Raw genomic sequence first — 24946 nt, forward strand, 5'->3', positions numbered from 1 at the left:
TCCCAGGTACTGCTGACTTGAAAGTTTTCAGCAGTGCATATTCTTCTCAGAAAAAAAAAAAAAAAAAGCCAGTTTGTCAAAAAGGGAACTTTGAACAGAAATCTGTTGAGAGCAAAATGAGAGAGACAAAGAAAAAAAGATTATTTTCCTTTGAGAAAGTGGAATTTCTGCTCTAGTCCAGAGAGACTGAAAGCCCCAGCCTCATAGAACATCATCCTTACCTGCAATAGCCATTACCTCCACATCTGTGCAACTCATCTGGCAGAAACAGCCTGGGGTTGAGTCCCCAGCACACAGAATCCAAATTGGATCTGTTATTTCTACAGCTAGATAAGAAGGCAATGCTGCTACAACGGCCCACCACAACATCAATCTCAATGCTGTGGTTTCCTCAGTCACTCCTGCATTCCTGTGTTGAAAGAACCATTGCTGTATTGCATGATCTGTCTTTGTTCCACATTTTCTCATATATTAATATGTTGGTTGCAATTATCCTGGGGAAAACTGGCTATTTGCGAGAGCTCAATTTCAGTAGTAGCTTTTCAAGAATTTTTTGGTGGTACGGCTTAAAAATCATACCATCAATAGCATTTCTCATGAAATAGATGTCACCAGCCCACAAACACTTTCTGTGATGGCCATCTGGAAACACGGAGAGGTCACAGCAAGATATCCTTGCAGAGCTGGCAGCACTAGGGCTGAGGTTGCTCTCCCCATGAAGGTAGCTTTTAGATGGTGGGTGGATGGAGGGTCTAAATCTATCCCTTTGGGTCTAACCACACCTGCCAAGAGATGTTTTTGAGGCTTCAAGTTCCCCACAACATCCACAGCACCACTGGGATGCAGAGTACGGTCTGTGCAGTAACGAATAAAGAGAATTTAAAGGGACTTTTCTAGGCTTTGTGATTCACCCAGAACCAGGTGATGCTGTCGTCCTTCCAAAGTTAAACTTGTGCCCTCACACTTTTGTGATCTGGGTATGTCTCTCTTGGGCTAGTAAATGGTAATTTAACGGGTTGTTTCCCCCAGTATCCCACTTGTGCTGGCTAAACGCAATACAGTTTACCTGTTTGATGGAGAGCATTTCCTCCTCATGTAATGTGAAGCTTATAAGTCCCATACCTCTGCTCTCCCCATAAAGGTGCAATATAGAGTTTCATTGTTCTTTCATAAGACAGGGCAAACAGGAACAAGGCAGAAGCTGGAGAGTTTTCTTCTATATTCATTTATTTATCTGTTGCACTCCTGATTTTTGGTTTCATGTTTGCTGCTGCTGTAATGAAGTCAAGATACACAGATATACGTCTCTTCATCCCTACAGCTCCATGTAAAGACAGCCTTAGTGAAGTTTAGCACTGCCTGTATGTTGAAGGGAAATCAGCTGGCAGCCAGCAGCAGAGTCCATTTCTAAACTGAAGTGTGCGCTGAAAATGGGCTGCAAAATAGTGCTGTTAGTGAGCATGTTAAAGAGGAGCAGTTATTAGCAATCTTTCAGTTGAGTGCTAAACTGTATTGAACAGAATAAGGATAAGAGCATTTCATAACCGAGGCAGTGCAAGTTACATTATAAATTTCAATGGCATGCTACACAGTTACATTAAATTATTTTCCCTATATTTTAACTTTTTAGTTGTCCTCTCTTTCCTTAAACAGGGCATTCTCCTATGCAAAATCATTAAAAGCCTATTAGCATTAAAAGGCAAACTTCAATGGATATTAATGGAATATGAATGCATACTGTTACACTTGTCTTCCTTCCTTTGCTTGGGCCAGGCTCATTTCCAGAGGTGGGCTGATAGTGCAGGTGTGGAGCCTGACTGACCCTCCTTGCTCTTAGCAGTGTGGGTATCTTTGTAGCTTAACCTTTGCGTCCATATGCTGAGGTGCTGATTATGAGTCTCCAGTTGTGAAAATCTCTTAAAATAGAAAGATGGTGGTTTCTGTCTTCTTCCTTCAAGCTGACTTGAGACAATTTTTCACAGTCTAAAAGCAGATTACTTTTATTCTGGAAAAGAACAATATGGAAGACATCGATAGATATGTTAGAAAGGTGATTACTTTAGAATCATAGAATCCTTAAAGTTGGAAGGGACCTCTGAAGGCCACTTAGTCCAACTCCCCTGCAGTGAATAGCAATATGCACAGCTAGATCAAGTTGCCCAGGGCCCTATCCAGCCTCACCTTGAAGGTCTCCAGGGACAGAGCATCAACCACATCGCTGGGCAACCTGTTCCAGTGCCTCACCACCTTCACTGTAGAACATTTTTTCCTTATATCCAGTCTAACTCTACCCTCACTGAGCTTGAAACCATTTCCCCTTATTCTGTCACAACAGATCCTGTTAAAGAGTCTGTCTCCTTTTTTCCTATAGCTCCCTTTAGATACTGAAAGGCTGCTCTCAGGTCACCTCGCAGCCTTCTCTTCTCCAGGCTGACCAGCCCCAGCTCTCTCAGCTTAGCCTCGTATGGGAGGTGTTCCATTCCATGAATCATTTTGTGGCCCTTCTCTGAACGTGCTTCAACAGCTCTATGTCTCTCCTGCACTGAGGACTCCAGATCTGGACACATCTTTACTGTGTCTGCTATTTCACTGTTTTGTCCACGTACAATAGTCAATTTTCATGTAAGCATCCGAAAATGCTCTCAACCTCCCATAAACTAGAATGTATGTGACTGCCTATGTTCCTCAGACGAACTCACGTGAATGGGTTTGTACCTGCAGACCTCTGAGAAGATGAGGAGCAGAAGGCCATCCCATAAAACCACTCCAGCATCCATTGTGCAGCTGGTTTCTCTCTCCAGATCTCCTCCAACAGCTGTACAAATAAAATGACATTAACTGGGTGAGAAACATGAGAAGAAAAAATAGAACAAAAAGATAGCAAAAAGTGTGGTAAGGGGAATTTAAAACCCAGTGAGAGGAGCCGTGTTTGCAGAGCGCGTCCCATCCAGCTGCTTCCCTTTGAACTTGGGGTGTCCCAGTTTCTGCGGGGGCCTCGTATCTCTGAGGCCAGGGAAGCAGGCAGGGAATCGCTGCAGCCAAGACCCTTTGATATGAAAAGTGAAGGCTCTGCAGGAGGAGGGAAAGGTGTGCCTCGCACACCTCCAGCCTGTTCTTTCTGGGGGGAGGTTGTTGATTTCTTGTTTGAAGTGATAAGCACTGAAAGCTCTGTGTCTGGGTTTCCATGCTACACACGTAAGCTAAAAATAAGTTTACAGAGCTCATCAGAAGAAAGTAATACTGCATCAGCCAGGCAGTGCGGAGGCTACTCTGGTAGTTTTTCTTCCTTGATTGCTTACAAGTTTAAGTTTGCTTTGAAAACTAAATGGTACTTCAAAACACAGGAGATTTAAGAATAAAATTCCCATTAGCAGCTGTTATCAAGAATTATCAGGGCAAATCCCTTCATACAAAGACAAGAACAAACTTCTAATATTCAAAGGCTTTTAAAAGAAGAAAAAAAAAGGAAAAGCCCCACAGATAAGACTCCCCTTCCTCCAGCACACACGCTCATCTGCGGGGCTCAGTCCCCACCAGCAGGGGCTACAATATCTCACTATCATGCACAAAGTGACCAAACACCAACTGACCTGCAGTAACACATAGTGCCTGTGCATTGCCAGCCTTCAGTAAATTGCGTGATTAAATGTGTTTGCTCTGACTCACTTTCATTGCCCGCAAGATGCTGTTCCTCATGCTGACCACTGGGTAGGAGCACATGGTGCTCGGTTCAGGTGTTGCGTGCTGAGGGTTCTGCTTGTGCAGCTGGCTTCCTGCTGTGGCTGAGGCACGGCACCCAATCCTGGCCTTTCCCAGGGATGCCAATTTGCTCTCTCTGCTTGTGCCGTTGTCTTCCTTCTATATCAGTGAAGCTATGATCAAATCTCCTAGCCAAATAGAAGTGGCCTGCATAATACTAAAACACTGGCAAAGGAACTGTAGCCAGTGCCCCAGCCAGCTGGTACAGCTAACCTGCTCCAGGCTGCTGATACTCCTTTGGGACTAATACATATTCAAAAAAGAGAAATGGGACTTGTTTCAGTTGGGAAAGCTGCATCTCACATTGTCTTTATCACCTGCCTGCTTAGCAAAGCCATTGTTGAAATATATGAATGATATTTTTAATTACATCAAAGAGTGGAGGGGGGGGGAGGGTAGGAGGAGGAAGAAAGAAAAAGAACCTCAGCTGAGTGTCTTGTATCTAAAAGTGGAACCCAATTGTCTCTTGCTGCAGTGACAGTCAGTCGGCTCAGTTCACCATCCAAGCAGCTGACCTTGTTTTTTTGTCATGTTATGTTTCTGACTGCAGTGTGACCACATCAGCTCAGCAGAGCTCAAGGCAAATACCAGCAGTAGGAATGGCATGGTGCAAAGTGCTTCTTCATTCAGTGGAAGCAACAAACTGCTAGAACAGCCCAAGACATAATGTATTTCAGCCTGCTCATCTTTGTCTTTCAAGCTTTGAAGACTTCGGTGTTACATTAATCCCTAAATAATAAAAACAAAAATAAAATGCATGTGGTCTTCTTAGCCGTAGGAATGGCTTGTGCAGAGATGTAACTAAGGGTGGGGTTCAGAAGAGCAACAGGAAGACCCCTTTTAAAAACATAGTCCACTCTCTGAAATGAAATTATTTGCACAAGTTTCTCTTCTAGACAGAGCATTGCTGGTTTTGAACTCAAGGTAGGAACTATTGCTCTATTGAAAAAGAAATTACTGGGCAGAGATCAAGGTGGCAACATGGCACCAGTGCTAGCACAGACAGAGATGTGGCCATGCTCCTTCCCATCTGCCCATCCTCGCCCATTAGGTACCATGAGATCCCCTGCATTAAGCAGGAGTGGCATAATTAGTGTGTCACATTAAGTCTCTGTTGCTGTAAGCTGCTATAAATGTGCTAGCAAACCCTTAGCAGCTCTTATAACCCGGTGAAAGTCTTGCTGCAAAGCACAGTCTCTTCAAATGTCATTTGTTGTCTGGCCTCATTAGCATTTGGATATAATGCAGAAAAGCATCTCCCTTTCTTCTAGCTTGGAATATGTGAGTCTTCACTTTCTATGAGTACCCCTTTCATGAGTGGGAAATGTGAACAGTGGCTGCCTCACCTTCCCTATAGTACTGTACTGGTTTTCAGTCTTTGTCAGTTTTCAGTCTTCAGTCAACAGTTAAAAGAGACTCAAGCAGAGATCCCAACAGTGCAGTCAGCTAGAGAGGAGAGAGGAGACAGCTAGCAGGGCCTTAATTTGATTGCACTGCCATGGACCACTAGAGGCCCTTTAGCAGATCACAAAGGGTGTGTGGATGAGTCCTCCTAGACTATTTATTATTTTGTTTCCTTTTTTTTTTTTCTATGTCTCCTTTTTATTTGTCTCATTTCTAAGAGAAACATCTTCAGCCTTATCAATCTCCCTTGATAGGAGAGCTTTCTTCTGCTCTAGTCATGTTTGTCACCCTTCCCTGAACCTTTCTGAGTTCTCTTGTTATTACTTTGAACAAAGATGGATGGAACAGCATTTCCCCAGCCACACAATTTGCAGAAAAACAGGTCAAGGCTGGCCTGAACTCTCTGAGCTCTAGCGAGGTCAGTGGAGTCACCCCAGGAATGAATGTACTCCTCTTCAGTTTGGTTTCTAGCCAAATTCAGTTTCCTTGCTGTTGCTCAGGCTACAGAAAAAAACATGTTATTGACAACAGCAGCACATGCAACTGAAGTCTTTTGAAACATAATAGAAGTACAGAAGTACTGTTGCTACAGAAGTAATGCCTCCTATTTTATTATGGTGGCCCATGACGTCAGAGGAGGATGTTGGTGGTACAGCAGGAAAGGCTGAACCTTCCCACCAATACTCCATTCCATGCTGTTGCCGTGTGACAGATGGCAGCAGAGGGGCAGCCTGACACATTGGTGTCTGACATGGAAGTGTGTATGAAGCAAAGGTGTGTCACTGAATTCCTCCATGTGGAAAGAACGGCACACACTGATATTTATCAACACTGGATGAATGTTGATGGAGACCAACCAGTGGATGTGCACACAGTGAGGCAGCGGATGGGGCGTTTCAGCAGTGGTGACAGTGACACTGGGGCACCTCTGCTGGTGCAGATTTTTTACAAGGGCGGCATGCAGGCACTTGTTCATTGCTGGCAAAAATGCACATCTAACAGTGGTGACTATGTCGAAGAATAGTGTTTTGCTCTATCAAACAGTGTCATTGTGCTGTAAACGTGGAGCATTTTAGGAAATTAATGCCTAAAGCCACCTGTACAGAACTATAACACCTGAACAGAGAATTGATCTGGCCATCTTAAGCTCTTGTTCAGATCGTTGCTAAAACGAAGAATCAAGAAACCCACTAGCAGTTAATTGTGGTCATTTTTTTTGTCACGTGGTGCTGTCAACAAGGTTTAGGGTTTTCTTATTTTCCATACAACGATATTTCTTTACTTTTATTTTTACTAAATCCTTCATTTTGATGCATCAGTTAACACTGTAAATTAATAAGGCACTACTCAGGATGTGCTGCTTCTCTCTTCCATTTAAAATTGTCTTGCTTTGGCATTATGCAGAGGAACAAATAGGAGACCTTGATTTTCTATGCCAATCATTATTTTGTGCCTCCTCCACTCCATATAAACTCTCTTCATACATTTACTTTTTCGTCTGCTTTCTGTATCAAACAGCTGTATTCCCTCCATCTTTACACAGAAGTATTTCCATGTTTGTGTGGCAGGACTCTGCTTTGTCCAGCTGCTCAGTGGCAGAAAGGAACGCAATTACAATGCAACCAAAGTTCTGCTAAGTAGAACAATCAATTATCTCTTTATATGTTCTGGGGCCTTAGAGACTTTCAATGAGGGAGACAAATTTAGACCAGTATCTTGATGCCATACTTCCTACCATCCCGTAGTCCTTGCTGTGCTGGACTATGGACCTAGGGCAGCTGACAGTTCTCAGCTCCTGGGACTTTTGTCATCCATTGGCTTAAGGATACTGTGTAGAAAGAGTGAAAAGAAAGCAGTCAGACAAAGTGACCTGAGCCAAGATACATAACAGGGGAGCACTGGAATAACTCCTCATTGGTCTGTCTCACAGCTACACTTCATGCCCTGGACCAGCAAGACCTTCTTTAGGATAGATGTTTTTAACTTGGCAGTGACTGTAATTGCTTTTTGTCTTAGGGATACACAGTGCAGTGATTTGTATTCAGAAGACAACTGCAGAGTCAACATTAATAAAGAACTAACCAGCAAAAGGCAAAACAGTGATACATGTGGTAGTGCTGAGCTCAGAGAGATTCCCCCAATCCTGAATTTCTTCATCAAGGACCAAGCCAAAAAGCTGAGAGTGGCCCATTTTCATGGAGCAGGACCATAGTTTAGGAACCATTGAGGACAGCTTGCTCTCAAGCCCCAGCCCACTGCACCTTTACCTGCACCACCTGTACTGGAGTACCCTCATCTTCCTCACCTCGGAGCTGGGCCAGGCTTGCAGTCACCTCTCTGAGTGCTGCCCTCCATCTCCACCATGGTAGAGTGCAGAGGGCTGTGCAGTCATGGCTAGCTCCCAGCTGGGCTGTGCTGACCTGTGCACCTCAGATCTCTGCAAGATTTGCAGTCACCTCCAGCAAAAGAGATATTCATGAATTCTCACTTTAAATCCTGTTCCATTTCAAAATGCTGTCCTCTTGAGGGCTCTTTTCTTCAGCATCTGCAAGCCTACTAGGTTTTTTTATCATATAGATAGGAGCGTTTAGTAAAAAAAATTTAAAAAAAATTAAAAAATAGGGACATTTCCTATTTTTGAAATACACCTAATAGAAATACATCTCTCTATCAAAATACATCTAATAGAAAGAGCTTTTCGGAGAAAAAGAACTGAAAAGATTCACTGCTTTCAAGGAACAGTTAAAATCTATCTTTCATTACAGCAAGACTTAGGGGTGGCTTTGATCTCTCAATATTATGGGACCAAAGCCAGTTAATATCTAGAGTAGCAGCATTAGCTTTTGTACAGAATTCTTTAAATGACTTCCAGGGCTGTTAGAGTCAATTGTAAAACACCACTGCGTTTACCTAACTAGAATTTCCCCAGCAGATCAGTCCACAAAAAGCTTTAGATGCTGCAATAGCGAATGTTGCAGTTTTGAACTTTCAGCACTTTTATCCAGCTACATCCCACTGACTTTGGGAACCTTAGCCAGGAGCATAACCTTGCTGTGCTCCTCTGAAGTCCCAGGAGATCTCTGGAGAACAAGACAAGCTGACTGTCACATGGGATGAAGCCATGATCCTGGCAGCTGCTGAAATGCCCAACCCTGGATTGTGTTCCTGGGCGCCCAGTTGAACATATGAACTCGCGTGCCTCTGGATGGGATCTAGGAAAGCCACCAGAGGAGTTCTCTTACCTCACAGACATGAAAAGGCTGGAGATGAAAGTCCCTTCCCAGCCCCAAGAGGTTGCAGATGCCTTCTTGCTCTCCTTCCTTTCTAGGAGCAACAAGGACACATCTGGGGCTGTGGTAGTCTTGCTTCCACTTTCTTCCAGCCAAGGTAATTTTAACCTAGGCCTTCACGTGGCCAACTGCCTGTAACTGGGTGGTGCTCTTGGTTTCTCCAGATAAATTCTTAGTACTGCTTTCAGCTCTCTCTACAGCAGGAAAGTCCAGTGGCTGCAAATAAAGGACACCCTGGGCTCCTTTAGTCTTGATTGCTCCCACACACATAAATGGAGGCATGCGTGAAGTCCATTTTCATGAATAGTTGAAAAAATAGGTGAATAACTGTCATTTTTTAATGACTCAAGAAACAAGTTGATCTGCTATCTACATAGTACTCACCATGAAATATTGGCATTACGTGTTTGCCAAAATAAATAAATAAGTAAGTTTTTACCTGATAGTCTGAGAAATAAAGCTCACAGTGAGAAGATCATTTACATTTAAAAAATGTAAACATGTTGTTAAGTGATAATAGTGTACCATTCATGAGTCTACTGAGGTTTTGTGAAAAACTGAGTAGACAAAATAATATGAAGATCTCTACAGAAGGGAATGGAAAATCAGGTATTTTAAGCAAGGAATCAGTTAAATAAAAATGAATTATCAACATAAAATATTGAATTATTAAATGGACAGGATACTAAATTAAGAAAAAATAAAAATGAAAAAAGAAAACCCACACAAGAACACAGAGAACAGAAAAACTGTAGAAAAGAAGAGCCATCAACGTCACCAACTAACAAAAGAAACTTCTGAGAGTTGTTCTCGTGCATTTACGCACTGGAAACAAGCAAGTTTCTATGTATGCAGTGTGTTTTTTGTTCCCAGGGCTATATGAAATGTTTTTGCACAATATATTCTTTATTTTATATAGCTCTCATAGAAACTACAAACATACACATTAAATATATAAATATTACAATAAGGTAACTCATTCCTTACCTTCATAGTGAAAATGATTTAGCTTTTAGTAATGAAGAGAAGAATCAGATTCAGGTCAATGAGAACATTTCTCTGATCAACCTCCTCTGTAATCAATGACTTGAAATGGTCCATCAGCCATCCATGCCTAAGTAGCGTTGCCAAATGAATTCAATCCATACTAAAAAAATGTATAGAAAAAAATCATGGTCCACCTGATAAAATCTGGAATAGTGTAAATGAACACCAGGAAAACCTCACTGAGAGCATTCAATCACCTCAAGATATGCTCTTTATGACCAAATTAATAGAGTTTACAGTACTACCAGTATTAAATACTCAAGTAAAAATTGAATCATAGGAGGAAAAAAATTCATGGGCAATTAAAAATCCCATAAGATTTTACTTGTTAATGAAGATAATTCTGCATAGTAGTGACTGAAAGATAATTGTGCTTAGCAATTGGCAGATGTCATTCCTACATGTAAAATCAGCTGTTAGTCTTAACTCATTTACTAAAAGTGAGAATGTAGCTGTATCATTAAACTCTGTTGTGCTCTGGGCTCATTGAATAAGGATTGGAGTTTGAGAAGCCAAAATGAGGAGATGAGATGGACGTGACTTAATTTCCTCTGTCAGTACTGTGGTTAAATTGTCTGTATAGAATAATGTGAGGAAAATCTCTTTTTCCTTCAGGTGAAATCCATTTTTCCTCTCGTGTGAGCAAAATACCCTTCCAGTATCTGTTACAGAGATAAATACAGGTGTCCTTCTCCTGAAGCAACCAAGTACATACCTGTAATGCCACTAACTTTTCTTTAAAAAATAAAATCAAAACCAAAACCGCAAGATGCGAGCTCATCCCAAAGCTGGTCTGCAGGCTGTCAGATACTCAAAAGTCATTGTGGGAAGAGATGTATGAAGCCGTTTGGGGTTTTCATTGCCCCCACTGAAGACATAAATCAGGTATCGGTTGCTGGAAGTTTAGAAAAGCTATTCCTGTGGGTGGGTTACTACATCATTTTGTTGAACCTTTCTTTGAAATGTGGTACTGGCCACTGTGCAAGAAACGGCAATGGGCCTGTCTGTCTAGTGGTCTGTTAAAATATGGCAATTCTTCTGTTCCTGTGGTACTTAACGGAGAAAAAGCAACAATAATTCACCACTAATTGATTAGATAACTGTTGATTTTTGTATTTATGAGCTGTCACACACAGAGCTCCAAACTTTCAAATATGGCTATTATTCCAAATTAGTTGTGATTCCCTCTATAAAACCCTTCCAGAGATTAGAGGGTTTGTTAAGATAAAATAAACGGAGAGTGTGCACTGAATTAGTAGGCTTTATGCTGTTTCAGACTTCAGACAAGCTCATAGCTGCAAATAAATATCAAAGTACAAATTGAAAACATGGAGTATTACAAATGAATGTGTAATGAAAAACGGATTTTTGAAACAAGGAGCATAATGTATGCTATACAGATGGTGAAGGGCCTTGGGGGCGAGACGTATGAGGAGCAGCTGAGGTCCCTTTGTTGGTTCAGGCCAGAGCAGAGAAGGCTGAGGGGATGCCTGATGGTGGCTGCAGCTCCTCACAAGGGGAGCAAAGGGGCAGTGCTAATCTCCTCTCTCTGGTGACAGCAGACCCTGGGCCCAAGGGATGGCATGGAGCTGCATCAGGGAAGAGTCAGGTTGAGGGTTAGGAAAAGATCCTTCACCAGAAGGTGATGGGCATGGAAAAGTCTGCCCAGGGCAGAGGTCACAGCCCCAAGCTGCCGGAGTTCAAGGAGCTTGTGGACAACACTTTCAGACGTATGGTCAGTTTTTTGAGTGGTCTTGTGCAGCTGGACTCAATGACCCTTATGGGTCCCTTCCAACCTGGGATATTCGATGATTTTATGACTCTGCGCCTTTTATGCACACTTGTCACACAAAGCTGCAAAAGATCTAATGCTTAAAACCCAAATATAGTACACATTGAATTTCAAATGCCAGAGATATATGGCCTAAAGATCTTTTTTGGCCAAGTTCTGACTTTTCCACAAGCCAAATCAATGGACAAACACTGCCTGCTACTCCCCAGCACTGTGCTCACTAGAAGCAGGTTCAGCATACAGGATCAGTGATGCTCCCACCTCAGCCTTAGCTCTCATCCCTCTAGCAGGGGAAGCATGTGGCCACTAACTTGATTCTTCAGCAGCACTTTCTTAATTATGTTTTGCTAATTATGCTATTGACCTTCCTCCGAGGAAGTTCCTCTCTTGAGAGAACAGAATTAACTCAATTAATTTAAAAACTAAAGGTGTTTCTTACTTCTTCTTTTTTCCTTTTTTTTTTCTTTAGTGGAGCAGAAAACAGTCTAAAAATGGCATAGAAAGGAAGGAAGGCTGCCTGAACTGCCTATACTCAGCCATTTCAGACTCATGGAAATTTCTCTATGCTGAACTTAGGCCATTGGTTCACTTCCTCTAATCCACTGTGAACAGTATGTTGTTCTACTTTTATGACATAAAGAAAGAAAAAGAAGTGATTGATATAAACAACACACGGAACGAATCACTGAACAGGCATGTCCAACCTGCAGCCTGTGGGCCACATGTGGCCCAGCACATCTCACAGTGCGGCCGCCCTCTGCCCCACGCACACCCATCACTCAGCAGTGACCGAACATCAGTGTGTTATTAACCCCACCTGGGCTGAAACTGGGGCACGAAGTGAGCACAGTCCAGTGCCAGCTCAAGTTATGGCAATTTAGTTTATGGATTTTGATACATTCACTAAACACAGTCCTGTGAACAGCAAAAAATATGCAGCCCTGCTTTCCATTTTGATACAGGAATTTGAGAACTAGTTTCAAGATTGAAAAAAAAAATCTCAAATTTTTTGGTTTATTTGTGACTCTTTCTAGTTGACATAAATACATGACCTGCAAATTTTCAAATGCCCAGAGTTACAATTGTATATTCAACTGAAAAACTTTATCATGTCTCTCTACTGGACTTTCACAAGCCCTCTTTTATCAGAGAGAAATATCCCTCACTTCACAGTCACTCCTTATTCATGTCATCACTGTTGGCAGTGATTATTAATCACATTTGTGAACAACTGTTTTCAAAGATGAATCACAGGAAGAATAAAATTTCATCAAAAATCTCTGACAAACACCTTGAGAACTCAATGAGAATGGCAACCACTGCCATCGAACCACTGCCAACTTGATGAGTTAGTTTCACAGAAACAAGATCCAACATCCCTCTAGTTTTACCGTTTTGCTGCTATCCTTTTTATGTTTTAATAAAAAATGTTTAAAAATAAAATGTTTTGTTACTTATATATACATTAACTATACTACTAGATTTATGAGGGCTGCTGCAAAAGTAGTACTTCCTTTATTTTATTTGTGCTGTTTTATTATGCTGGCCCACAATGTCAGAGGAGGATGTTGGTGGTCTGACAGTAGAGGCTGAACCTTCCCACTGGTATTCCATTATATTTTGTTGCCATGTGACAGATGGCAGATAGGGGCAATCTGACTGAATGGTGCCTGACGTGCATATGAAGCAAAGATGTGTCCCTGAATCCTTCCACGTGGAAAAAAAATTGCACACATTAACGTTCATCAACACTTGTGAATGTTTCTGGAGACCAACCAGTGGATGTGAGCACAGTGAGGCAGTGAGTGGTGCACATCAGCAGCGCTGACAGCAACATTAGGCCACCTCCACCGGTGCAGATTCTTACAAGCATGGCATGAAGGAGATTATTCACCACTAATAAAAATGCAGAGCTAATGGTGGTGACTATGTTGTGTTTTGTAGCTGAGAACTGGCTCTATCAAGTAGTGTTACTGTGCTTTTTTGTATCTATTGTAGTTTGCACAGAAATGAATAGGAGGCATTACTTTCAGAACAACCTACGTATATACGCCCATGACAATTTTTCTTTCCTCTGTGCAGCCCAGGTAAGTCAAAAGGTTGGACATGTGCATGCCCCAGGAGGTCTGTAAAGAGTACATTTTAGTGAAGAAACAGTGAAATCATGAGGAGGTAGGTCAGAAAAATGAGAGACTTGTGAAAGAAATAAAAAAATCCTCAAACCTTTCCCAAACACACTGGAAGCCAACAGCCTGATAGATAATTGATATGGCCCAAGGGGCTTTCAGAAAGGGAGAAGCTAAGTGGACTCTAAATACTGAAGAGCGTTTCAGGGAGATTCCCATCACATGGGCTTTCCTGGTGAGAAGAAAATGGGAGTAACTCAAATTTAGTAGAGAAAGATTTAGGATGGATCAATAAAATAAGCAGTAATTAATCAGCAGGACTGTATTGCATTTCCCCAGGGCTGTAAAAGACCCGCTAACTGCAGTGCACAACCTACCACTTAACAGGTATTCAGGGAATAAAAGGTGGCAAAGGTGATTCCAGCTTGGAGAGGAAAATTAGGAGTTCAGAGATTAACAGATCCATGATGATTTGGGAACACTAACCTGGGAAATTTATGATGAAGCATATCATTAAACACAGGATAAACGTGATACAAACGGAAGAAAATACAGTGGCTTCTGCGGAGAGAAAATCTTGCTTCATAAGTCTACTGAGCTCCTTTGAAAGAGTCAGTGTGATCACAAGTTGTGGTGGTGTCAGTGCTACTGGATGCCTGTGTTTGCAAAAAGGTTTTGACAAGATCAAGAGGGTAGATAAATAAAGATCTCATAGAGAGTCAAGAAGAAAGAGTAAGAATAAATTATATATATATATATATATATATTTTTTTTTTTTTTTCTCTCCAAAAAGAGTGATTTCCAAGGGAGTCCCACCATCATCTACAAACAGTGTAGCAAAGCTTACTGATAATTGTCAAATAGTTCAGGACAATATAGACTACAGCTGACTGCAGATTGTCATAGAAACAGCTTTCAATCTAACGCACAGAATTAATCACACCTAACCATGGACCATCTTCAACATAGTTGTTAGAAATACTGAGACACATGAAGCTCATTAGTAATTAGTGGAAACAGGCATTTCAGAGGCTTGATTCCTCTTACCTGTAAGAGACAGTTACATTAGAATTTAAGGAATCAACAACTCTAGAAATGTCTCTTTCTCTCCATTTTCACAGTGAAATGTGAATGAATGGTTGAGGCCATTCATCTACATTCAGCCTGATGGACCTGCCCTGAATGTGCAGGCAGTAAAATAGCAGACAAAATTCAATGTCAATAAATGTAAAGCAGTGAACATGGAGAGAACAACCTTAACTGCATATATATAATTTAATAGATTTCAAATTGGCTATTACCACTCAGAAAAGAGAACTAGGAGTCACTGCTGATAATTCTATGTGGAAAGCTCTCAGTTCATTGTTACCAGTGCTCAAAAAGTTACTAGGAAAGGCTTGAAATCAAAACAGAAACTAAATGGCGGTGCTGTGAAGATGGTGCATCCCTCCTGCTTCAATGTGAACAGTTCAGGCCCCATCATTTCAAAAATCATGGTAAAAATGGTACAGGTGTAGGACAAAGGCAAGAGCGCTGCCTAAAGGTTGGAACACCTTTTTAGTGTGAAAAAGTACAAGGAGGACTCATCATTACTGGGACCGATGCTCTTCAATATCTTCATCAAAGTCATAAACAGTGGATTGAGTGCACTCTCAGCAAGTTTGCAGACAACACCAAGTGGTGTTATCTACCTGCCTGAGGGATGGGATGCCATCCAGAGAGACCTAGATGAGCTCAAGCACTGGGCTCAGGAGAACATCATGATGTTCAACAAAAGCAAGTGCAACGTCTTGCACCAGGGTCATAGCAACCCTGCCTATCAATACAAGCTGGGGAATGTAAGAATGGAGCACAGCCCTGCCAAAAAGGACCTGGGGGTAGAGGTGGATGGCAAGCTGGACTGAGCCAGCAATGTGCCTTCACAGTCAACCGTATACCCTGGAATACATCAAAAGAAATGTGGCCAGCATGGCCAGACGTGATCCTGCCCTTCTACTCTGCACTGCATCCAGATGTAGAAGTTCAGTAGAGGAGAGACACATCTGTTGGAGCACATCCAGAAGAGGGCCACAGAAGTGATTCAAGGGACGAAACACCTCTCCTACAAGGACAGGCTGAGAGAGCTGGCGCTGTTCAGCCTGGAGAAGAGAAGACTGAACATCTGGTCTCCGGGGAGACCAGATGGAGGCCTTTCAGTTTCTAAAGGAGAGCTGTAAGAAAGAAGGGGACAGACTCCTTAGCATGGTCTGTTGTGATAGGAAAAGGGAAAATGGTTTCAAACTAAAAGAGAGAAGATTTAGACTGTATATAAGGAAGTTTTTTGTGGTAAGGGTAATGAAGCACTGGAACAGGTTGCCAGAGAGGTGTCATATCCCTGGAGATGTTCAAGGTCAGCTTAGACCAGGCTCTGAGCAACCTGGTCTAGCTGTAGATGTCCCTGTTCATTGCAGAGGGGTTGCACTCAATGACCTTTAAAGGTCCCTTCCAACCCAATCAATTCTGTGATTCTATGATTCACATAATGTCAATAAAATCATGTGCTGTGTGAAGAAAAACAGAGCATTGTTGTAATTCTAAGGACATAAATGGGAGGAGGAAAAATTCAGTCTTGGAACTGATTTGCCACTGACATATTGACAATGCCATCGGTCTGAACCCAAGGCAGAGCAGACATTGAGACATGATATTCTTCTGCAGCAAGCTGCCACATAGGGTGGGAAGATCAAAAGCAAGATCTACGAGGGCAATCTCAAGAGGAAACCATAGATGGAAGAGTGAACAAGCAGCAAAATGAAAGGACATCATACACCACACACTGCACAGCTGGGGAGTCAGGGGACTGCTGAGAGGGGCTGCGAGGGCGAAGAATTCAGAGGAATAGAAAGCCAGGAGACACCCTCTGCATAGTGGAAGATAAGTCAAATAAACCTGTAGCTTCTTAAATCTTTTGTAATCCTCTAGCAGCATAGTGTCTAAGTAGAAAAATTGCATATTTGCTGCACTGACTGATATGAATCAGGGACAAGATGTTCCCTTTGTTTAGATAGATTATTCAGAGTTGCCTATGTCTAGCAAAAGGCGAGAAAATGATTTGCCAGGGCTTCCTTTAACAAGCAAAGTTTAAAAGGGTCCCAGTAAGACACAGTGAAGCAGAACTATGGCGAAGGATAGGACATGCTGAAACCCAAGTGGATCCAGAAGATTGACTGGGGACCACAGCAAGGGACCTCAGTGGAGCCCTACAAAACCAATCCATATATCTTTATATTTGATATATAACACACTTTATATAAATACATAATATTTTTTTTAAAGTCTGCATACAGGTCTAAGCTGCTGTTTGAAGATTGATTCTTAAAAACTGCCAAAACTGCAAATCCACTAATGTGCCACAGAAATTGAGAATTAGCAGTTTCTGCCTTGGAGAACTTCCAAAAACAGGGATAATGCTATGAAAAATGGCAGAAGAGAAATGAAAAAGAACTAGAAATCTTTCATGTCCTTCACAGTGGATATGCCACAGCTCCATGCAGGAAGGAGTGTGGATGTGTCTTCCCTTTTGTCCCCCCAGTCCTGCAGTACCACTGCTGGCACTGAAACCTCCAACACATTTTCAGGAAGCTGCCCAGCCCCTCCATGGGGACATGCAGCACAAAGCCACTGCACCCCTTAAGTTGGGCTCTCCCTTCTTCAAAAGTTCATGCTGGATGATGTCAACTTTTGTGGTTAACATCTTATTTAATAAAATATTGGGGTCTTTTCCTTGTGCTTTAGGAAACAAGACCTTCAAGCACTTTGATGAAGTACTTTAGTTTCCTTAAATTCTTTCCAAGGTCTTAACTGAAATCTGAATCCTAAACTTAATGTTTCCTGTTCAATTATGCTCACATCTCCTGCAAGTCCTATACAGTATGTGCACCAAGTTGGCCGATGAAGGAGCTTTTTTGATTTCTCCAGAGGTAGAGGTCCACCATCAGCTGTGCATGAAAAATGTATGAGTGTGATTTGGAGAGGAAAACGCCCTCACGAACAGCACTGGGGTAAAGCATGGGGCAAAGCATCAATATCTGTAATAGCTTCTTGCCAACCAAAACTAAACAAAGTGGAAATGAAAAGGTTTGCATATCTCAAACAAGAAGTATATGCAACTTGGATAATGTAAACTGTAGTTAAATAGTGTATGTAAGAAATGTACATTATTTTCATCTGATTAATGAATAATAAAATTAGTATCAGAGATGAGGATGTACTACAAGCTGAGGTATAGAGATTTGGTTTATCCCTGAAACAAAAATTTTTTAAAAAGAAACCATTAAATTTTTAAATAATAAATATCTGTAGGGTATCTGTAGGGTTCTAAAACAGTATTTAATTGAAGACCTAATTTTCTAAAACACAGGAAAAAAAAGACACCATAAAGATTTTTATTTCAAGAATACACGTGGTGTATTCTATTAGTGTTCATTATAATGCAGAATTGTACCAAGGAGTAACAGTACGTCTTGCTGATGACATCTAGGAATTGTACCTCATTTTAAAAATTTCTTTAGCTGCTACATTTGTAATTTACTCTTTCACAAAGTACATCGTTTTAAATCAAATTCTGCTTCTTTTTTTTCTGTTTTTTTTTTTCTTTTTTCTTTTCTTTTTTTTTTTTTTTTTTTCCGTATGAGTTCCATGGAATAGATACAGAAAAAATACTCCTGGGGTCTCTTCCAATCCAAGCCATTCTATGATTCTTGCCCTGGGAACCTTGGAACTTTACTGTACCATGAAAAAAAAAAAAACCCATCAACCAACTTTAGGTATGCTGGAAAATTGCTTGGGCCAGAAATTCAGTTTGCCCCGTGAAGACAATCTGCTGCATAACTGTTATGAGCAGGTTTAACATTTCTGTCACTCAGGCAGGTCTAAATGGACTCTTGGTTAGAAGAGTTGTGATCTTTGGCTATCTTTATACTTTGTTTAAATTTGAGATAAACACGAGTTCAGTATACGTAGCTGAAACTCTTCAAAAGTGTAGGCTGCTCACTAATGCCAACTTAAATCAGCTGAGGATCAAGTCAGAAATATTGTCCAGAGCACTCACCCAAGCCATGCACAGATTGACTGTCTGCATATTTTCAGCACGCTCTGTAAGAGATTGTGTTGAATAAAGTTGTAGGTGAATGCTGTTATTATCTCCTCTATGTTATCTGCACCAGCAAAACATGCTTTATGTTTTTCTCCTTTTAATTTTACACGATCCTGGCTATTAGCAAAGAAGTCCGGGCAGATAAAAGGTCTAGCACTGCAGTATGGTACTACATAACACTACAGCAAGCGTTCTGGATACTTAAAGCAAGGAGAGTGAACAATCTTCAGAATAGTAACACTGTGGCTGGATGAAGGGCCCATCAGCTTTAATAAATATCTCCAGGCTGCTCCTTTTACTGGGTGTGAACATAGAAAAAGAACGGTCTGTTCATGTGGTGTGTGCTAGTGGCAGAGCTGATGGAGAGCTAAAGGCTTGGGAGAGAAAACACCAACACTGATTTGCATTACTAAATTCCTAAGAAAAAAAGATTAGACAAAGCATGACTTTTTTTTAAAATAAAAAAAAACAACTGAGAATTCAGAGGCTGCATCTGAGGCAGCTCCCCATCAGTTCCATCCATCCACGTAATACTCATACACGGATTTCTGCTGAAGCTCAAAACTGCAAAGATAGGTAATTAGTCATCAAATACAACAGACACAAGGAAGCCCTCCTAGATCTTCCAAAGTCTAGACTAAAACCAACTTTCACCAAGTAAATAATGGATAAACCCAGGCTCTGTGGCTCTGGGCAGCCTGGTCTAGAGACTGGCTACCCTATCCGTGGCAGGGGGGTTGAAACTAGATGATCTGTGAGGTCCTTTTCAACCCAGGCCATTCTATGATTCTGTGCTTTCCCTCTTAATCTTGATCACCATTACTGGCCACTATATAGAAAATAAAAGACATTGTCCCATCCCAGCTATACGTAGAATCGTGTCTTTGTTTGGAGGTTGAGAAGCAGGAGTTTGTTTCGTAAGGACAACTCATGGCTCTGAACTGAATGACCAGGAGAACCATTCCCAAAGTGGGGATGACCGCCACAGAGCAGTTGCCTCAATGTGGGATGCAGGGAGCCCTCTGAAAACATAAAATATAAAGCCCAAAAGATGACAGTGAAGGCTGTTCCTGACATCTTTCTACTGCTCCTATTTTCAAATACGGCATTAGAATCCCTCTGTTTGCAGCTGATGAAATATAGCTGTTGTAAATTGCTAGCTAACCACATTTAGCAAATGGAGATAATCAAATAAAAATGAAGTTCTACTTACCAAAGAAACAGTTTCCAAAACACAGACTTTGGCTGGGAGCTGTGTTTTGCTTTGGAGTCTGCCAGGAGATCTGTGGACTATTTTGTAAACAGTTCTCAGGCTGGTGTTTGTGGGAGAAACACATGGGAAGGGGATAAGAGACAGATGAACATATGAAATGCATCTCAAGAAAAGTTCATCGGGAAAGAAAAGCTTGAGAGCTGCTTTGATGGATATCTATGAAAACTGCATAAGGTGGAAAGAGGGTGATAGGGAATTACTATGTGCGTTTCCATTGCTTCCATTTTTTCCATTGTTGCACAGGAGCTGGGGCACAGCTTAGACTCTGTGCTTAAAGCCAATAAAAGGAAGTATTTTTCCCGCATTCTGCATAATTTATTTGCATAATTTATCATTACCGAAGTTACAAATGAACTCTTTAGGAAATTAGATGGGTGTGTACAACATGAGACTACCAAGACATTACCAGGACGGTTTAGGTGCAATCTGCCGGTCCTGGCAATCCAAATCCAAAATTGCTGAAGTGGTGTCCCTTGGCACCAGAGGATGTTCCTTCTAAAAGTGGTCTTCCATCACTACACAGCCTTCTTTCCTGTACTCAGACCACAGTGTTTCTTCCAGTCCAAGTTATCCTATGGGCCAATGATATTGTGATAATAGTGAGACTACTTTCTTTCATTCAGTTGTCACTATTTTTTTCTATCTCGGTCATTTTAGATTGATTTAGTTTTTTTAAGAAATACCTTTTGTTACATATTTTTGTCTGAACAATGATTACCTTACCTGCCCTAGCTTTTGAGCTGTTAAATGTGAAGCCATACTGTGCAGCACTACCCATAACATGTTTACCTGCTCTCTCCAGATGCAGCAGAGCTCCCTGTTGTTGAAGCCTGTTGCCAAGGCAGGCCACTGCCCAGAGACATGGCAGTTCAGGCTGCAGGATCAGTGCTGAGCATCACAAATCCTCTGCACTCAGACACTCCATGCCCCCTGCACGGCTTCTCCATGGTCAGACACTGTGCACCAAGGCACCCTTCCAGGAGGGTTTGGGACAGCAGGGAAGGATGCTTCTCTGGATGAGATCCATCCCTACTTGGTCTGGAGAGCTGCACCCACCTTTAAGAGAGTGGAGAAGAACACATCCATGAGCTCAGTGCTTCAACTTCCTACACAAGTCTGTCTCAAGTAAAGAAACATGTAAGCCTTAGGTTATTCATGAAGTTAATTACTTCTCTCATATTTGCTCAGGCAATTTTATCTTTTTGAATTAAATGGAAATAAGAGTAATTAGCTTTTTGGCTATTGTTCCTTTCATTTGTTTCAGAGGCTAATTTCCCATTCTTTTTACAAGGCAGCTAACAGTGGATATTTTGCTCAGGCTGCTTTTAAGAACTGGAATTCAAAGAATACAAAATCATATTGTCACTTAACATTTCTCCATGTCTCAGAAGGCTCTTCCCTCCACAGCCCTGTGACCCCCCAGCTCTGCCCTTCTCATGGTACCAGATGAGGCAGTATTCTGAACACCAGAAAACTGAGCATTAGGGAGCACAGCCAGGCAGCACAGGGAGTGTAACAGAAAGCTGTCTTCAATGTGAAGGATAGTGGAAAAATCATGAACAAATGTCATGCCAACAAATATATTTAACTGCAAACTTCGGTTGTGTGCTATTCTTCTTGAGCCAGAAGGATGGGAAGGAAGATCATTGCAAGATGTTTAAATAAATTAACGCTGTCTTGAAATTAAAAGATCACTGCTGTGGAATCTGGTGCCATTGTCTTGGAACCCATGGGGATCTTGTACATAGGGAAAAGCTACTGTTCATTTTTCCACAGTAAATCTGAATTTATTATGACAAGCGTATAAAGAATACTGTCACCCTGTTCTATTAGAAATGTCTGTAATTTCAGAAGGGCGGGACTGAGGATGATGATTGCTGTCTATACCTTCAAGCACCCTCCTCACACCGAACGTATTTCTGGTTGTGGACAGTCTAAGCAGCAATGTGGCTTTTTGAAATGAAATCCAGACCCGTAGAATGATTACTTTGGTCTTATTGATGCATTCTCTGCACCTTTTCCCCACTTGTCTCCTAAAGCCCTGTGCTACAACCAGTTGGTGCTTCCCTTTTTGTCTCCTGAGGCTTCCTGTTTGCCCAGTGGTTTGCCATGGCCTCTTGCTGTACCTGGTGGGAATCCCTGGCCTTCTCTCATCTTAGTACTAAGCAAGATCTATGCTGCTTGCCTTGCAAGAAGTCTACAAACTATAGAAGCATTTTTGCTAGAAAGCACAACATAGTCTTAATTTTATTATAAGGTTTGGTCTACCCTTATGTCAGGAGATAGTAACTTTCTTAGGGAGAACTTCTAGTTCCACTGAAGCCCTTAAGCATTATTTGTATCAGCAACTTTCTGGGAAACTCCATAAGGATATTTTTTTCTGTGTCACAGGGCACACCTACAGTGTACTGCTATGTTGAGACCAGAGTTGTGACCTGTGCTATATGAGATTTCTGAATATATGAAACCCATCATTTTTGTATTTTCTCCTTTGTTTTTAATGCAAAGGAATGGTACTACAGTATCTTGGACACCAATCCAATTATAGGCAATATTTAATTATCTCAGCACCACTTAACTTTTTAAAATGATAGAGGAGGTAGACTGATGGCTTATTTTTTGCACCTGGTATGAAAGTGCTCGTATCCTCTCATTTCAAGTAGTTTTTCATAATAAGAAGAAAACAGCTTTATATGTGTTTTAGGCAACAGCACCCAAGGGGTGCAATTACAACTTACTGTATTCAAGCAGAGAAGGTGTTGTACTCTGAGAAAAACAACGATTTTAGAAATGAACATTGCTTTAATTTTAATTTTATTTTTTCCACAGGGTACATACTCACTAAATAACATATGGCATTTTTCTGCATAGGTCACATCGATCCATTCACCCATCCATCCATAGAGTCATAAAATCATTAAGGTTGGAAAAGACCTCTAAGATCATCTAGTCCAACTCTCAAACCATCACACCATGCCCATTCATAGAATCATTAAGGTTCAAGGAGATCTCCAAGATTCCCAAGTCCAACCCCAACCCATCCCCACCATGCCCTCTAACCATGTCCCCAAAGCCACAAACCCACAATTCTGGAACATCTGCAGGGATGGAAACGCCACCACTTCCCTGGGCAGCTTGTTCTAATGTCAACAGCCTTCTCTGTCAATCTATCTATCTATCAACCTATCTATCCATCTATCTATTTATTTTGGAGATATGACCAGTGAAAATTAGACATGCCAAACCAAGGAAGATTTAAAATATTAAGTGTTTAGGCATGCTTGCCTGTAGTAGATAACTTCTACCCAAACCAGCCGAGACTCAGTGCTGTACAGGGCAGAGAGGCACTGTACAGCAGGCTCTTAGCCTGTAGCTGCAGCCCTATCTGAGCTCTGGGACCACTGAGCCTTCAGCCCACATTAACACTGATTAAATCACCAGGGTATGAAAATAAATAACACAGATGAGATGGCAAAGGAAAACTGGCTGAGGCATTAGTGCTGCTTGACAATACTTCTGTACACCAGAAACTGCTGTAAACTTCTGATCACCACTTTCTGATCACCTCTCATCTTCAATAAAGCCATGCTGTGAATAATAATGATAATAATAATAATAATAATAATAATAATAATAATTGTCTGGAGAAGAGGAGGCTCAGGGGAGACCTTATTGCTTTCTACAACTACCTGAAGGGAGGTTGTAGTGAGCTGGGTGTCAGCCTCTTCTCTGATGTAACTAGTGATAGGACTAGAGGGAATGGCTTCAAGCTGAACCAGGGGAGATTCAGGCTGGACACTAGGAAGTGCTTACTGTTTTTCTGAAAGAGTGGTCAGGCACTGGAATGGGCTGCCTAGGACGATGGTGGAGTCACTGACCCTGGGGGTGTTGAAGGAACGTTTGGATTTCGTGTTGAGGGATATGATTTAGTGAGAACTATTGGTGACAGATGGGTGGTTGGACTGGATGATCTTGAAGGTCTTTTCCAACCTTGGTGTTTCTGCTATTCTGATTCTATTACACAGTCCCTTGCAGAGCAAGATCCAGGGCATCAGGGGTCTGCAGGGCTTCTGTTTCCTCCTACAGATAGCATGCAATCATGAGACTTCCCATCCACCTTCCAATGGGATGAACAAAAGCTTTAAATCAGTCAATGTGAGCCATGAATAACTTGATTGGAAATAATGTCTTCAGCCCATGCAGGTTACATAAGGTTGAGCCCAAACAACTCAGTAATCAGGTCTCAGGATGGTGTTGCATGATGAATCATAGCCTTACTGATTTTAGATGGGACACTGACTTTACAATGACATGTTGTTGATACATTAATAGATATCTTATTTTACTGATACTTTTCTTCGTGTTAAGAGTTGAAGAAAATGCTCAGGAGGGATGACCAACCATGTTGTTATTTCATAAAGGTGATGAGGGCCATAGGGTAGGCTATGTGAGGAAGTGCACCGGGACCTCAGTATGGATCCACAGCTCCACACAGCTGTGAGTGTTGTGAAGGCACAGAAATACAAACATAGAAAGCAATATTAAAAGGTATCCAGTGAGTTAGATTGAACAGAACAAACTCAATTTCTATGGACTGCCAAGGAGAGAGCTCATGGGAGAAAAGACACAGAATATAAACGCCTTCAAAGGATAATTCACACAACCAGAAAATGAGGAAACAAAAAGCGGTGCTTTCAAACTAGGAACACAAAGTGCAGTGGAGTAATTGTTCCATAAACACAGTATGGTGGCAGTGAGGAAAAAGCCAGGAAGGAAAAAAAGAGGTGAGAAGGGACCACAGGCAAAATTAATGTAGGTTTTGGAATACTAATGCTAAGGGATTAGCAATAGGCACAGAAATATTCTTCCTCTGCACAAAAGAGGTCTGCGGTCGGCTGCAGCTGCCCACCACAGCCCTCATCTCATCTCCAGCAGTCCTCTTTGAGCATGAGTTGCTGTTTTGGGAGGAACAAAGAGGTAAGATGAGGGCTGGCAGGAACTGTACAGACCCTGTGCACAGCTCCCACGCAAGCTTACATCCATTGAGCTGCTGGAGGGGCAGGCAGAGTCTGCAGTCTGACCAGGCATTTGATTTGCCCCAGGAAGACATCAGTCTAAGTC

General features: G+C 41.7%; 1 long non-coding RNA gene across 2 annotated transcripts; it reads right to left on the reverse strand.

Moving 5' to 3' along the window:
• Positions 1-1206: 1206 nt before the first annotated feature.
• On the reverse strand, positions 1207-20986 carry LOC122159136. Of its 2 annotated transcripts, XR_006168390.1 has the most exons (7): positions 20615-20986; positions 20232-20397; positions 19766-19865; positions 18508-18551; positions 9441-9600; positions 2716-2815; positions 1207-2005 (listed from the first exon to the last, which is right to left on the reverse strand). It is a non-coding gene; the product is annotated as an uncharacterized LOC122159136 (long non-coding RNA). The 2 variants fall into 2 exon arrangements; XR_006168391.1 differs by lacking the exon at positions 18508-18551.
• Between the last annotated feature and the right edge of the window lie 3960 nt (positions 20987-24946).

Source organism: Centrocercus urophasianus, unplaced genomic scaffold (assembly GCF_019232065.1).
Source record: "Centrocercus urophasianus isolate 14NV4802_14NV808 unplaced genomic scaffold, USGS_Curo_1.0 seq_15, whole genome shotgun sequence".
NCBI classification, from domain to species: Eukaryota; Metazoa; Chordata; class Aves; order Galliformes; family Phasianidae; genus Centrocercus; species Centrocercus urophasianus.